This window comes from Tenrec ecaudatus, chromosome 11 (genome assembly GCF_050624435.1).
Source record: "Tenrec ecaudatus isolate mTenEca1 chromosome 11, mTenEca1.hap1, whole genome shotgun sequence".
In the NCBI taxonomy this organism is placed as follows: Eukaryota; Metazoa; Chordata; class Mammalia; order Afrosoricida; family Tenrecidae; genus Tenrec; species Tenrec ecaudatus.
The window spans coordinates 143,471,476-143,488,074 of record NC_134540.1 but is presented as its reverse complement, the minus strand read 5'-3'; the positions used below and the strand labels follow the sequence as shown (position 1 = coordinate 143,488,074).

General features: G+C 35.7%; 1 pseudogene; it reads left to right on the top strand.

Annotated features, from left to right (window-relative positions):
- The first annotated feature begins 445 nt into the window (after window positions 1-445).
- LOC142461096 (small ribosomal subunit protein eS7-like) lies at window positions 446-1,041 on the top strand (annotated as a pseudogene).
- Window positions 1,042-16,599: the final 15,558 nt, after the last annotated feature.

The window sequence follows — 16,599 nt, the reverse complement described above, 5'->3', positions numbered from 1 at the left end:
TGCCACAGGATCCACATGAATTTTCATCCACTGGCCTGTGATTTTCCCTTTGGCCTGTGATATTCCCACATTTGGTATCATTTTGTGTCTTTTATGAGTCTGAAGAGGATTTTCTAGATTGGAATCAGTCATATGGGCTAATATCAGACTTATGGACTTGATCTTGACTGGCCTGAGGTGTTTTCTCAATATTCAGTTGCTCTTGCATATAAATTTCTTTCTTATACACATGAGTGTTTATGAGTTTGTTTCTCTAGTCAACCCAGACTTACAAAACACAGAAATTCCAATTGAATTTACCAATGCCACACAACTTAAGTTGAGATAAGTAATATTCTACATGGTATAATAAAGAACTAAAATTTAATACTAAAAGTCGGTGTAAGATATATAATAGATAAAAGAAAATGTGCTCTTCCTAGGCGGGCTCTCAGCAAGAAAAGCCATGTTCAGTTCAAGCACCAAGATTGTGAAGCCCAATGGCAAAAAGCCGGATGAATTCGAGTCTGGCATTTCTCAGGCACTTCTTGAGCTGGAGATGAACTCGGACCTCAAGGCACAGTTAAGGGAGCTGAACATAAAGGCAGCCAAGGAAATCGAAGTTGGTGGTGGTTGGAAAGTCATTATAATCTTTGTTCCTGTTTCTCAACGGAAATCTTTCCAGAAAATCCAAGTTCGGCTAGTACAGGAACTGGAGAAAAAATTCAGTGGAAAGCATGTTGTCTTTATTGCTCAGTGGAGAATATTGCCTAAACAAACTCGGAAAAGACGTACAAAGAAGAAGCAAAAACGTCCCAGGAGCCACACTCTTGACAACTGTGCATGATGCCATGCTTGAAGACTTGGTCTTCCCAAGTGAAATTGTGGGCAAGAAAATCCGGGTAAAGCTGAACGGCTAGCAGGCTTATAAAAGTTCCTTTGGACAAAGCACAGCAGAAGAATGAAGAACACAAGGTTGAAAGCTTTTCTGAAGTTTATAAGAAACTTATGGACAAGGATGTTAATTTTAATGCCCAGAGTTTCAATTGTAAACAAAGATGACAGAATAAAATATTATCCCCCAAAAAAGAAAATGCATATTTTCTTTCTTTCATTGGTATACATTGGAAAGAATGGAATAATGGAAAATAAATTGTTTGTGTTTATCTATTAATGAGATTCTCTATATGTATGTGTTTTAGAACAATATCTGGATGCCATTAAAATGAAATAAGAACAACACAAAGAAATCTGAATGTATAGATTTTAAAAAGTGTTCCCGAATCTTAACGAACATCTTCAGATGCTCTCTAGTGGTGTAGTGGTTTGCATCTCAGGCCGCTAACAGCAATGTCAACAATTTGAACCAGCAGCAGCTCACTCAACAAGAAGAAGATACAGCTTTCTAGCAGCTCCCATGGATTGTTTAAGTTTTAATAAAAAAATGTAAAATACACTTGAAATACAATACCATTGAGAGATCTAAGGTTCAGATTTTGAATTTTCACAGGTAAGTGCTAGGAACCAGGATAAATTCCACAGCAGTGGATTTTCTGGGGTTTTGAGCACTTTTAGATAATATTGGGATAACAACTTAATATAACTCTCATAAAAAACCTGACTTTTCTATAATTGTCAATGATTAATTTTATAAAATGTCTGTTGAATAGTACAAATATATTGTTATAATTTTCTTCTAATGTGACAATTATATATTAATATATTTTTAAAGTTTGAAAAGTATTTTGCCATATGTATAGTTAGTAAATTATCAGCAATGCTGGACTGAAAAGATAACTTTTCAATTAAAAATTAACCATTGTAACATTTTAAAGTAGAAAGTAGAATCATTGTAATTTGTAATTTGAAGAATAAGATAAATATTCTGGTACATACTTTCAATAGTGTAATTTAATTTATGATTTTGATACATTAATAATGATAAATATAACATTGTATAAATGAATATATACATACATACATACATCCAAAAAGCATGGGACACACCACGAATACTATAATTATGTGTTTTTAGATAGCAGGACATCCTGGTACCTTAAAAATATAATTGAACTTTAAAAAATTTTAATTATTTTCCCAATGTTTCTTCTATAAGAATTTTAAAGGACTACCTTTAATATTATGAAGTTCTGATGCTAAAAATGCACCTACATCACCTTCATTTTTTCCCGTTTCTTCCAGAACAGGTTATTGAAGATCTGAGGTGTCAATGAGTTCTTAGTGAATGTGAAGCAGAGAGTCTAGGCTAAATGTTCAGTTTCTTTACAGAAAGGTAATGTACAGGTTATGTCTTAGAATTATTGAAATGTGTATTATGAAAAACAATGTAGTTCAGCCATTATGAACAACATTTAATGTTGCTTTATAGCATTATTTATTTAATTTTCATATAGGAACCTTAAAAATTGCTATTTAAAAAGAACAATTTAATTATTGTTATCTATAGTAACAGTGATCACAAGGAGATATAGGGATATATGAAGGCTGAATGGTTATGGAAACTAACGTGGGAGTACAGGTACAATGTTAGACATAGGTATGAGAGGAGATATTTGTACATATGTATTCATCTTTTCTGCAAATGCTGTGAATGTGGTGGAGCATACAGGAGGTTATGAAAACCTTTTAGACATGACCAAACACCTTGAAGGAAGAAGTTACTGAGCTTGGAAGCTCAGGATCATAGTGTCAGGAGCACCCAGCTCACTTGCCACAACATAGCTCCCAAAGGAAATGTGCTCCATCCTAATTCGTTGGGTAGTGATTAGGGATGTAAAAGCTCACGAGAGGCCATCTAACGTGCAATTAGGAACTATCCTTGTCCAGAGGGGGGAAATGTGATAGAAATCAAAGACACATGAAAATAATTTGTCCAGTAGACAATTAGACCCCATGACCTGCAGTCTCCTTGACCTGAGAGCAGAAGAATTACCACTGATAACTCCAGGAAAGGGAGAACATTAAAAAGTCCTAAATTGCCTGGGAGAAAAATATGGGGAAAAAGTTCAAATTGCGAAAGGTTTACTCGTTGGCTATAAATTTGTCGAATCCCAGGACAATAACTCATTGTCACCCTTCAGGTCTGCAAATTAACTCAACCAAAGGCTCTATTTAATTAGCCAAATAGCAGCCAGATGCCTAAGAGAACAATAGCACTACTGAGGTACACGCAGGTTTGACTAACTAACCATTTGAGATCAACAGAGCTGCATTTACACGAAGTTCAGCTGGAATAGGAATGGAGGAGGAATAGAAACAAGAAACAGGGAGAAAGTGGGATGATAAAAGGCTTATTTGTACATAATATATAGGTTTATTTCTTAGAATTATGCACACTATAAATATGAAATACACAAGTTTCTGTATAGGATTAACTTTACTTTAAAACAAACTATTGTGATCAAAAAGTATTCCTCATTCATTAATCTATCACATTCTCCACATATTGAAGAGTTACTGCATTTTAAATTACAAGTCAACGTGTGTTTACTGCTAGGTATTGATTCAATGAATTTACATCTCCCTTAAACCCATTGTGTTGCATTAGAAATGCTATTTTGGAGCATTCATAGGAATTTTGAGAAAATAGCCCGTGACTCTGAAAATATATGTCAAAATACATGAAAATAATAAAATTAAAAATAGTTTACAAGAAATATTTTTAATTTACAGAATTTAAGTTTACAGAATAATTTGCCAGAAAATGTATATTATATGATGTGTTAGTCTTGGTAGATTAGAGAAACAAATTCATAGACACATAAGTGGGTAACAAGACGTTTTATATCAAAGAGAATTTATATATTGCGAAAACATGCCAGTCCAGTCTGTATCAAGTCCATAATACTAGCTCATATGTCTGGTACCAGTCTGTGAATTCCTCTTCAGACTCGTGTGGCACATGCAATGGAACCAAGTGCAGGAAGATCACAGGTCAGTGGTTGGAAAGTTTTGTGGATCCAGTGGCGGTGGAAAGATCTTAGTGCTGTCGTGGGTCTCCATTTGGTTCCTCCAACCTCTAGGCCCTGGCTGTCATCAGCATAGTTCCATGTAGCTTGTCAATTAGAATGTCTCACAGGGACACGAAGCAGATAGTCTGCGTGTATCTGGCCTCCACTGAGTTATTTATCTCTGTGACACCTCCAAATGAGGTCATCAAACTGCAACCTGATTGACAGACTAGACTCCACCATTTCGCAAATTGACAACAGATTATGTAACTACAAGCTATGATAAAATATTTTATGAACAGATATGTAATTATATCAGCATTAGCTTCTGAGTCATTTAATGTCATGCATATTTTTTTTCTTAATCATAATGAAGGAGACACCTGCACTGCACAATCCAGGCTGAGTTTTACCCTGTGCAATCAGCAGGACCACCTGCTATCTAGTAGGATCCTGAAATGAAATGAAGTAAATTAAGGTTTACTCTGTGCCAAAATAAATTTCAGTGTTATAAATTGACTCTAAGAAAATCTGAAATTCTGTTTCCAAAGTAGTATTATTATAATTAGGAGTCATACAGGAGTGGACACTATATGCTACAAAGAAATAAGCATAGCAATAAACACAGAATAATTTAAGTATGTACCACTATGGTGTTATTCATTTTAAATTGAAATATGTGTTAAGACTCTCGGATGGCCATTTTGGACATAAATTAAAGACTTATTAGAGGTTTCAAGTTTAGGTATTTGAAAATGAATATGTCAATAAAAAGGTTAATTAGAATTAAATGTCATAGTAATTCACAACCCTAATTTCCATTAAGTTAATTTGATTCCTAGTGACCTATGTGCTGAGTAGACCGACTTCAGATGATTTTCAAGACTGTAGCGTAAGATCAGTCGGCTCATCTTTCTAGGTTCTGCTGTGTGCAGTAGAAACACTAACCTTACCCTAGTGGTGAGGACCAAGCATAACAACTTGCACAACCCAGGGCCAGTGTTACTGGATTGACAGCATTAGTGAATTATTATTTTTAGATCACTCTAGCTTCTCCTAAAACTCACTTTCCAATACAAAAATTTAAGTTAAATGGAAATAGAAATATCAAGAATTAAATGCCCATTGGATTTAGGACATTCAAATTCAAACTTACTTTCTCTGGTGTTAAATTATCAATTGTCCTTGACATATTTATTTTGATTATTTACCCCATTATTTATTTATTGTCTCCAGAACAGAAAGTTTTCATCTATAAATACCTATATCCTAATGATAATAAGTGCCATTGACTTTTTGAACTTAAACAAAATGTACTCCCTGCTGTCCAGTCAATTTTGACTCATAGCGATCCCAGGGGACAAGATAGAATTGCCCCTTGTGGGCTTCTGAGTCTGTAACTCTTTACAGGTAGTAGAAAGCTTTGTCTTTCTCTGAAGAGAGAGATTTCATAAACGAAGGCATATCAATATAGATCTTAGACACATATTCTTCTAATACAATATTAATAGCAAAATTTAATTTTAGACCCTTCGAGGAATATAATATTTTTAAATAATCAAATGCTAGATCCATAGTTACATTGTCTAACAAAATTCCTTTGACTGTTTTATTTCACTCTTTAACCTTTGATCAGTTAATTATTTTCTGATGAGCAAAGACCATCTCCTTTTTTATATCTGTAGACTGCATTTAAAACATAGCTAAAGTCACACATGCACCTATAATAACTATATTCAGTATTTGACGGGAGAAGTTTTCATGGGATAAGCAGTCAACCATTCTAGCTGCTTCCCATGTGAAAGATGAGATTCACGGATGCCATAAATATGTTCAGTTCCAGAAAAATGAAGGAGCAATTTTGCTCTAGATGCATCTGAGTCAACTTAGACGGCTGTGGATTTGGGTAAAATTTCTACTTCTTCAAGTATTCTTTCATCTTTGATTTCTAACCTTTAGATAAATCATAAATAAAAATGCACGTTAACTTATTGTCATTTGTGTCTCTCTTCCCATCTTTATGTAAAACTGAGTTTGTGAGCACCTATATTTTACCTTTTCCCTGAAGAAATTCTTTCAGTAGAGCTCCCCTGGCATTCTCTTTCTCTTTCTGAGAAAGCATTTATTTCTTCTTTGGTTTTTAAAAAAAATAATATTTTATTGAGTTTCTGGTGAAACCACAAAGTCAGGACACCATTTGACAATTTTCACAAATTGTTCAGTGAGATTAGTTAGAGTGTTTGCACATGCTCTTTAATGCAGTCTGGCTTATCTTCCATGCTAGTGCCCTAGATTCCCTTTCCCTCACCCCTGTTTTGAATGATTATTGATCTTCTGGCTCTCATTCAGAAGTCACAGTGGTGCAGTGGATGAAGGATTCGACGGCCAACTATCAGGTGAATATGACCATCTGTTCTGCAAGCTAATGAGATTTTCTACTCTCTTAAAAATGTTATCCTCGCAAACACGCTAACGAGTAGTCTATGTCCTCTAGGTTCTCTGTGAGTTGTAACTGATTCAATGACTGTTTCTGATTTTCCACTTTGAAGGATAATTTCACAAAATATAAAATAGAATTCTAAGCTTTTGACCAATTTCAACCCTTTAAAATTTTATTCTAGCTTCACCTGACTTTTTTGGTACTAGTAAGAAGTAATTTATAGTCTTAGTCATATTCCACTATAGGTACGGTTTTTGTTTGCTTATTTGGTTGATATATTTTATTTTTTAATGTTCCAACTTATATGGAAGATGAGATCTTTGTTTTTGGTTCCCTGCAAAAACCTCTTGGTGATTTCTTAACTCCTTTAACTATAGCTTGATGTCTTACATTAGTTTGGGGAAAGTCCTGCCTATTATTACTTTAAATATTTCTTGTTTTACACTCTCTATTTATGTCTTTTGGTGTTCTGATTATTCCTACTAAATTGCACCTTTTCAGGTTATACTATAAAATATTTTTCTATTTTATTTTTTTATTTTTTTAACAATTTATTGGGGCTCATACAATTCTTATCACAGTTCATACATATACATACATCAATTGTATAAAGCACATCTTTACAGTCTTTGCCCTAATTATTTTATTTTTCTATTTTAATTATTATTTTCTTTTGCCTTTGAATTTAATTTAAAGAGTTTATACTACGATATTCTTAAGCTTGTAGTTTCCCCAACAATGTCCATCTACTAATGGGCTAATCAAGGACATTATCCGTTTATGCTATAGGAGTTTTTGTTTGCTTATTTTGTTTTACTTTTTAGCATCTACTTTAAATATTTGAGGTTCCATTTCTCAGTTGTGTTAGGCAGTGTTCGCTAGAGAAACAAAACCAGGACTCTTTATATATATATATATATATATATATATATATATATAATTTTTATGTTATATACTTAATTATATATGATATTATATTAGTTTGACATATTATAAATTATATGTGTATATATACACACACAGATCATATATCATCTATATATGGTTACATAGAGAAAAGGACTACAGTAGCAAATTAGTCCACAAAGAAGGGCAGAGAGCTCAGTCCAACTCACTTTGTGGGTCTGTTAATCTACATGGCCACTGGCTCAAGGCCAAGGAAGCAGACAATGGGAAGCTGAAGTGATGAGGTGGAAGCGAGGCCAGTAGCACAGCGTGGCACAGCGGGTCTTGGAGGAGCGTCATGATGTAGCTATGCAAAATGGCCGGCTGGAGGTGCTGTGCGGGCCAACATGCACTAGAAATGGCAGGGCGTGGGAGGCGGGCCAGCGGGCATGTTTCCGCACGGAGCAGCACAGCACAGTGACATGGTCCACCGCGGTCGCCTTGGCCAGGTGGAGCAGAGCATGGCAATGTCCACAGCTTGCACAGCACATGGTTGAGGCAGAGCAGCTGAGATCTAATCACCAAGGGAAGCTAGGAACAGGCCCTGCCTCAGAGAACAATTTATCTGGGTTGTCCCCCAACAAGCTGCGACATGATTGACGGGCTAAACTCTGCCCCCATATTTCTATAGGAGCCATGTAGGCACACACACACACAAACCACTAAATATCACACTGCTTTTAACAGTCATCTGTTCTTATATGCCGCTTACTTTTCCTAGAGCCTTTAACACTCTAATAGTAGTTAAATTTCACATCTGATCATTAGAAAAATGTGTCGTCTGAGTTCTGTTATGTGCTTTATCTCTTCAGATTGCTTTTTTATATTATTTTATGTTTTAGTATGCTTTTTTTTTGGGGGGGGTGTACCAAACCATTTAATTCAGAACTAAGGTAGACATCATGTCATTCCACAGTTTAATCACATCAAGCAGTATTGTACAATTGCTACCTCAATCAGTTTCAGAATCTTTTCTTGATATCTGCTTATCTTTTCCTTCCCACATTCTGACCATACCCCCGGGGACCCCTTTCTGATAGTTTTTTCTGTAGGTTCATCAGCCCTGGGTGGTCAGATGTAATGTACCAGACACTAGTAACAGAGACGATTTGTTTTGCTGTGAGATTTTGTGCTAATCTCGCCAAGAAATGGGTTGCATTTAATGTTTCCTGCAGTTGAAGGTAAAGGAACCTTTACATTTCTCTAGCATTCATGTTTTTCCTCTTACTGTGGGCCAGTACCTCATAACTCCTGCAATTATAACCTATTTTTATAATGAAGTCCTGTTAATATGCTGACAGTGTATGGAAGAAGTTTTCATTACTTACTTTAGCAAATGTTTATATTATAGCTACTTCATGTTCTTAAAATAAAGATCTCGTTTAATTTTCTCCTCAGATATCAACAAGAAGAAAGCGAATAAGCACAAATCCACCACAAACTGTACGCTAAGGGCATGTTGATGGATTCAAGGGATTGTTGGGTGACTGACAAGACAAAGTTCCATACAATCAAAATTCCTGAGAAGTGTCTGCAGGCACAGGGAGAGAGGACCCGTGCACCGCATATCTCTTACGTCTCTGAACACTAACACTGCAAGGGGATGAAAGCATATATGTTGGGAAGTACCTCTTGATTCATACATCAGCTAGGGAGGGATATACAGGAAAATAGCCCATTTAGCAGAAGCAATGTTAAGGTGTGCATGCAACCATCCCTTCAAGATGGATTGTTTCATAATGCTTCTGGTACTACTGCATAAACCATATTCTGGCATGGTATTCCTGTGTAATTGGGTCAGATTATTTACCCATATCCCTAAAGGTCATAATTATGGGATGGTGGCTTCTGTGTATGGTTAGGCAATTGGGTCAATTTAATGCTCTCAAAGCTATTCTAGAAAGAAACTTGTACATAACAATACATAACATGATTATTACCATTTCTATAGGCAGCAGTCTATTTCCTTCAAACCAATTGTCCAGAGGCTATTTCAACAGGAAACTTCATGGCAAAATGCATATCATTTACACATTGCACTTATATATCACAGATGCTATCATTTGCATAAGTGAAATTCCTTTCTATTTGATTGAGCTGGCATGGGAAAACGGGTTTGAAAGGGGTACAGAGAGGGTCAAAGAAGGTCATCAAGGACTGCTAATCTATCAGAGTGTGTACAAAAAGAGGGCTCTCCAAAGTTAAACTAAGGAGCTTGCCACAAATAAGGAGTTGTTTCCTGAATATAATGTACTGCAATTTTAGGATGTTATTTACTTTTAAATTAACCAAATAAAAAATGAGATCAAAGTCATAGCCACTCTTGCTAACCCAATGTCCATCAAGAGCACATCCCGATAAGCCCTTATGGATTGTTGCCTCGTTATGAGCTGGTTAGACGAGTGGTAACAATCCACTTTCAAACACACGCTGCTTGAGGGTAAAGTTTTTCACATGGCTTCTTGATACTAAAAAAATTGCTCACAATTTACACCTAGGACACAAAATGTAAGCTCTAATGCATCCAATCCTCTGATCATAGATTTCATGGAAACCATCTTTACATACTTGAGTTTATGTTCTTCTTCCACCTGTGCATCCTGTCACCTTCTTTAGATGGCTACTGCTTTGGAGGCAAGCCTTCAAAGTCTTGTTTCCTTCCAATAGCTGGGCACTATCTGTTTCTTTCCGTCAGCTTTGCTATAGAACCCATAGCTCCAGTGCTTGCCACGTAAGGGTAAGTAGAGAGCAGATCTACATCATAAGAGTTAGTTGTTATTAGCTTAAAATTAATAGAATATGCCTTGTTTATGTATTTATAGCTCACCATATAGACAGCATATTAATTCTTTAGAAATAGCACAAGGAACATCTATGGAACCTTGTGAAAATGAATTCAGTATTTATCTCAAAGTATATTTTATACCCAAGGTTTTATATAATTTGCTTATTTTTGACTTTCATGGTGTTATCAACCTTAAAAATATTGTCCTTTCATTAAAAATATGTAATATAATCTGTCCTAGTGTTCATTCTATATAGAGGATATTTTGCCTACTAATCTGGTCAGTCCTCAGCTTGACACTATTAGCACAATTGATTTGTATTATTCTTCCTTATAGGTCTTTCATGTGTGTATTTCTTTATAACAGATTTCCCTTCCCCTGTCCAAATGGTTAGCACGTACTAAAAGTAAACAATTTGATTGTTTACTGGGGTACACTTAAGCAATATAGAAATCAACTGCTGCTTTATTAACTGTAGGAGAAAGCTCCAAAAATTTGTGCAAATTTTCCATTATTTTTAATTGCGTGTTTCCATGAACTTTTGGAAGTCCACTCATAGTTTCTCAATGAAGAGCATATGTTTATATTTAATAAACTAGGTGATGAGTGCAAAGCATTTAGTGATGAATATTGAAGACCACAGCCTCCAGTGAGAATGACAGTTCATCCGAACAAAAGCATTTTTTTCCAATGGACCAATAAGCAAAGAAATGATAAAATAAACAAACAAAACAAAATGAGAACTCACAATCATCACGGACTCATAACAACCCCTGTGGGTTTCCAAGACTGTAGCTGCTTACAGGGGAAGAAAGCCCATTCTTTCTCCCAAGGAACTGCTGGTGGTCAGAAATGGCTGTCCCTATGATCACAGCCTAATGAGTAACCACTACACTGCCAGGGCATCTCAAAGTAACGATGGATGTAGAAAATATTAAAATTTAAATATTTATTTCACTTGGATCCAAAATCAACACCCTGGATGCCTCAATCATGAAATCAAATGATGTATTTAATTTAACAACTCAGTCATGAAATCAAATGATGCATTTCATTTGGCAACTCTACTGCAAAAAATCTCTTAAAAGTGGATATATATATGGATATATCTGTATCCGTACCTGTATCCATATCTATATCTATATCATTAGCCATATCCATATCTATATCTATCATTTTGAGGACTAAGGTCTGCTTAAATAAGGCCATGTTTTTAAAAATTGCCTCAAAGGTAGGTAAAATATTGACAATGTACAAAGGAGACCAATGAGTTCTTGATGTCTTTGAATCGTGGCTTTAGTGCTTGGTTGTCGTTTAGAGGAATGAAACTAGTGGCGCTCATATAAGAAGGAGCTTTATATCAAGAAGTAATTTTTGAATCAAGAGGGTATCTCAGCCTCATCCAACTCCAGGCCAGGGGGCTTATGCTCACTGAGGTGACCTTCAGACTCACATAGTTGCAGGTTGATGTAACAGAAAGTGAGAGTGGGTAGTAGACTTTTGGGTGGAGTGCATGGGTCCAAGATTCGTGAAATCATGGCAGGGCGCCGTGATCTCTTCAGGTCACCAGGTCACATGGAGCTTCCCTGAAGGCAGATACATCTCAGTGAAGTCCCAAAGAAGAAGGTGAAGTGCCAGACACAACAGAGAAGTTCTCATTGTGTTTTTTTTTTTTTTTAAGAAAAGGCCACACCCCAATGAGGCATCACTAGGCTACCAACTGACAGGTTGGGCTCCACACAGGTATCATGAAGTTGACATAAAATCTATCTACCAAATACCACCCCTTGTCAACTTGACATCCTTACACAACTCTTAACCATATATAGTCTCTGAGCAAAGACAATAATAAAATCACGTACGTGCCTAACAGGATACAAGTAAAACAAGTACAATTGAATATGCACCAGTCCTTATCTGAATCATATATTTCACAGCTAAATAGAGCAAAAACACTCTGTGCCAAACAATTATAGTTTATTACCTCCCACATCTAAGTATATTTTCCAAACTCTGAAAGATGGTAAGTCAGCTACTTCATTCCTTTATTACCCTTACTTGGAATATAAAATTTCTAAATTTCCCGTTCCTATCAACCCAGGGCTCTCAGGAAACAGGCAAGTTCTTTGATGTGAAGAATCTCCTTCTTGTTGGAATTTGAGTGTTTGCATCTACTCACTGTGATTGAGTAGATTCTGACTCATAGGAATCCACTAATTATTTTCTACATGAATTATATTTGAAATTTGGGTCTCTTTTGCTCCCAAAACAATGTATTTTTCTGCCAATCCAAGTTATTTCTCCAAATCATATTTCAAATGTCTAATATGTGTGTGTGTTTGGTGTGGCAAATTTTCTCCTTATCAAATTGTGATTAGCGTGCCTAAAAACTTAGAAAAATTATCATTTTTATATTGTCAGCTAATAATATGAGCAGTTCTTTATTGAGTTACCTGTTTATATTATTTTACTTTGTAATGTTTTTTTTCAGAAATGTTAAATACTTTAACCATCACCCTACTCTCATAACATCACAACTGTTCCTGAGGGGTTTATCTGTCCTGAATTCCATGTGTAGAGAGCTCTTATCTGTACCAACGTGTGTCTCTGATCTAGCTGGATTTGAAAGGTAGAACTGAGTCATGGTAGTAAGGGAAGGAAGCATTCAGGAATGAGATGAATGGTGTGTGTTTTTCTAGTGCTATACTGCACTCTGGTAGAATTGTCCCTTCTTTGTACCTCCTTTGGGTGGGGGGATGCTCAATCATTCACGGATGGGCTTTGGGTCTCCACTCTTTCACATCAATATAATTGTTTGTTTGGGATCTGTTGATACCTCATACCTATTCCCTTGACACCTCATGATTACACAGGCTAATGTGCTTCTTCCATGTGGGCTTAATGGCTCCCCTGCCAAATGGCTGCTTGTTTAACTTCAAGCCTTTAAGACCCCAGATGCTACATCCTTTGTTGGCAGGCAACATCTGCTTTCTTCACCACATTTGCTCATGCATCCATTTTGTCTTCAGCAATTTTGTCAGGAAGGTGAGTATCAAAGAGTGCCGGGTTATTAAAACAAAATATTCCTGTGTTGAGGTAGACCTTGAGTAGAAGCCCAAAGTCCATTTGGTATCTTAGCACTCAACATATAAATATAGGTACATTGATCTCTGTCCCTGATATTATGATTTTTCATAAATAGAGATTATAATCAAAAGTAGTACATAAGGTAGAGGTATTGGGACAAAGCTTTTACATATGTAGACATATTTTTCAAAGCTATGTATTTAATTTTTTTACTAACAACCTTATTACTTTCAAAGTATTCTCCATTACACTTAATGCATGTGTCAAATCTGCGATCCCATTCTTGGAAATATTTTTCTAAATCATCTGTTTGAATGGCTCACAGCTCCTTCCTTCTTTTTATTTCCTCACCTCTTCTATGCCATCAAATTGTTGTCCTTTCATGTCCCTCTTTATTTGTGGAAACAAAAAGAAGCCAGACGGAGCAAGGTAAGGTGAGTCAGGTATGTGGACAAGAGAGGCGTGCTGTTTTTTGCCCAAAACTAGCCCACCGAGAGTGCTGTGAACAGGTGCATTGTTGTAGTGGCAAAGACAGTTCCCTGGCTGTCACAAATCAGGAGTTTTTCATCACACACAATTACACTTTCTTTTTAGAACTTCTAAATAGAAAGCTTGTTTAAGAATCTGACCTGGTGGAACAAACGCCAATGCACAAGTTGACATTTCCATCCAAGAAGTTGATGAGGAACCAGAATGAGGCTTGTAATCAATCAACAGCTCACCTTTTTTGAAATGAGAAAATCGCTCCTGTACTTGAATTTTCCCCATAGTGTTATCCTCGTAAGCTGTGTAGAACATCACAGCAGGTTCTGCAGCACTTTTCCTGAGCAGCAAACAAAATTTTACAACCTCATGCTGTTCTTTTAAATGAGCCATCACAAAAACGGGCTTCGAGAAAAATGGCTTTTACAAAAAAAATTCACTGTGACCCATAGAGATCTTCCCAGGTGGCACCACTGGGAGCCCTTACTCTGAGCAATCGCTCCGTGCTTGCCTAGCAGGAAAAAATGTGTATACTACAAAATATCTTCCAATGGGAGCATTTTCCCATTTTTTCATCTTCTTTTGCTACCTGCTCATATATATATTGCTTGCACAATGAGCTTCCTCAAATTAGAATTCGTTAAAATGATTATTTTATTTGTGAACTCCCAATTCGGAAATGGATACATGTTAATAATCAAGCTTATATATATAAATATTAAAATGCCAGTCAAGAATAGCCATGATATTCACTTTAATTACACTTTCTTGATGCTACACAACATAACTTATTTATGAGGAGAGAACATTTTAACTTGCTTAGCCTTTTGATACACTGTGAATTCCACAGTTTGCCCAGTGAGCCTATCATTAGGATTTGAGACGCTTTTACAAGATGCTGTTTTATATATACACATACACACGTTTATGTGTATATATCAAATTAATAAATATATGTGATCCTGTCTATCATAGTTATTACCTACTGGACTTCCAATCACAGATAAACTGGTTGAAATCACCTGCTACTCAGAGGTTAAAAAAACAAGACTTTCTTCTCCCACAAAGAGTTATAATCTGAGAAATCCACTGGAACTTTTATAACTTGGGTTGCTATGAATTGGAACTACGTGATGGCAGTTAATTGGATATATATATATAACTTATATATGTGCATTAAGTAATGTTACATACTGAAAATAGAAAAATAATGAAGTTACTCAATATGATTTTGGTTTAGGACTTAAATTATAGAAGTGTTCCTTTTCCAGAAGTTAGGATCCCATCCCACCAAAAGATCCTTCCTTTGATAAAATATCTTCAATTTAAACATTATTTGTATAAATAGTCATTACACACTGCAGGGAAAAAATTTTATGCAGAATGATTGTGACACAGAATTAATTTGAGGAACACAAACAATGTGAAGGATCCATCCGCTTTCCCTTTTCTGCACATGTCCATAATATGTTTTCTGTTGCTTGCAACATGCAAGATTTGCAGTTTCTATATGGTTCATGAAAATTAAAGACTGTAAAATGCTTTTCACTGACCAGAACTTTTATTTGAGTTGAGGAAATAAAAGTACCTTATAAAATCAAATATAAGCTGACCCAAGTATAAGCCAAGGTACCTAATTATAACCTGGGAAACCAGAAAAACTGATTGACTCGAGTATAAGCCTAGGGTGGAAAATGCAGAAGCTACTGGTGAGTTTCAATAATCAAAACAAATGAACATAACATTACTAAAAGTTGAGACATCAGTGGGGTAATGTATTTAAATATTTTTTAAAAATAAAAAACACAAATAAAAGGACAGAAAGCCATTTAACATTAGTAAACCAGCACAGTAATTGGAAAATAGGTTCAACAAAACAAGAAGGTATCAACAATGATACCTTAAGAGTACTATTCCCTGAGCTCTATCACCAACCAAGCTAAAATATAAAGAGTTAAAATCCTTCAAAACTGGATTCCTCCTCATCATCCGTATCCCAATGCAGAGCTTCAGCTGGTATGAGGTCATCATAGACGCTGTCCTCATTGAGATTGCCGTCATCACCATCACTGCTGTCATTTTCATACAAAGCACAGCCTTCACTGCCATCCATAGCATTACTAATACTACATTTCTGGAAGGCATGTCTTCTGGAATGTCTTCCCATGCATCTCGAACCCACTTTGCTATTAACTCTATGTCAGGCTTCATTAGATTTCCTCCTTTTGTTAGTCAGGCTTCACCAGATGACATCCATTCATGCCACATCATTTGTACACGGTCTTTAAAAGGCTTATTCAAAGATGCATGCCATAGGATGGCTCTGATTGGTTAGATGTGAATAAACAAACATTATTCAAAGCCCTGCAGTGTCAGCGGGGCTTTGAATAAACAGTTAAGAAACGGCAATCACCCGTGAGATAACGGGTGCTCATCCTGTTACCTTGGGGTTGAGGGTTGGGGGTGGGTGGGCAGCGAGATGTTACACCTCACTGGGGTACCACTGATCTGTGTATAAGCCAAACTCCAGATTTTCAGCACATTTTTTGTTAATTAGACAAATAATTAACATTTATTGAGAAACTCTCATGTCATAGAATATATGTTTATATTGACATTGTATTTAGGGTGATCATTCTCTTTGAAAAACTAAAAACAATTTGAGGTCTTGAGAGGTTACCAGTTTGCCTAAAAGAGAACTAGTGAGTGATAAACAAAAATTAATTAATAATAAAAAACTATTATATTAATTTACTATACAAAAATATTAAAGAGTAGTAATTAAATAATCCCTACAAATAACACAATTTTATCATTTATATTTGCTCTTGTTAGTTGTACTTAAATAATATTAATTTCAAGGTTTTACTACATAGAATTAGCATACATACGAAAAATAGTTTTGAAT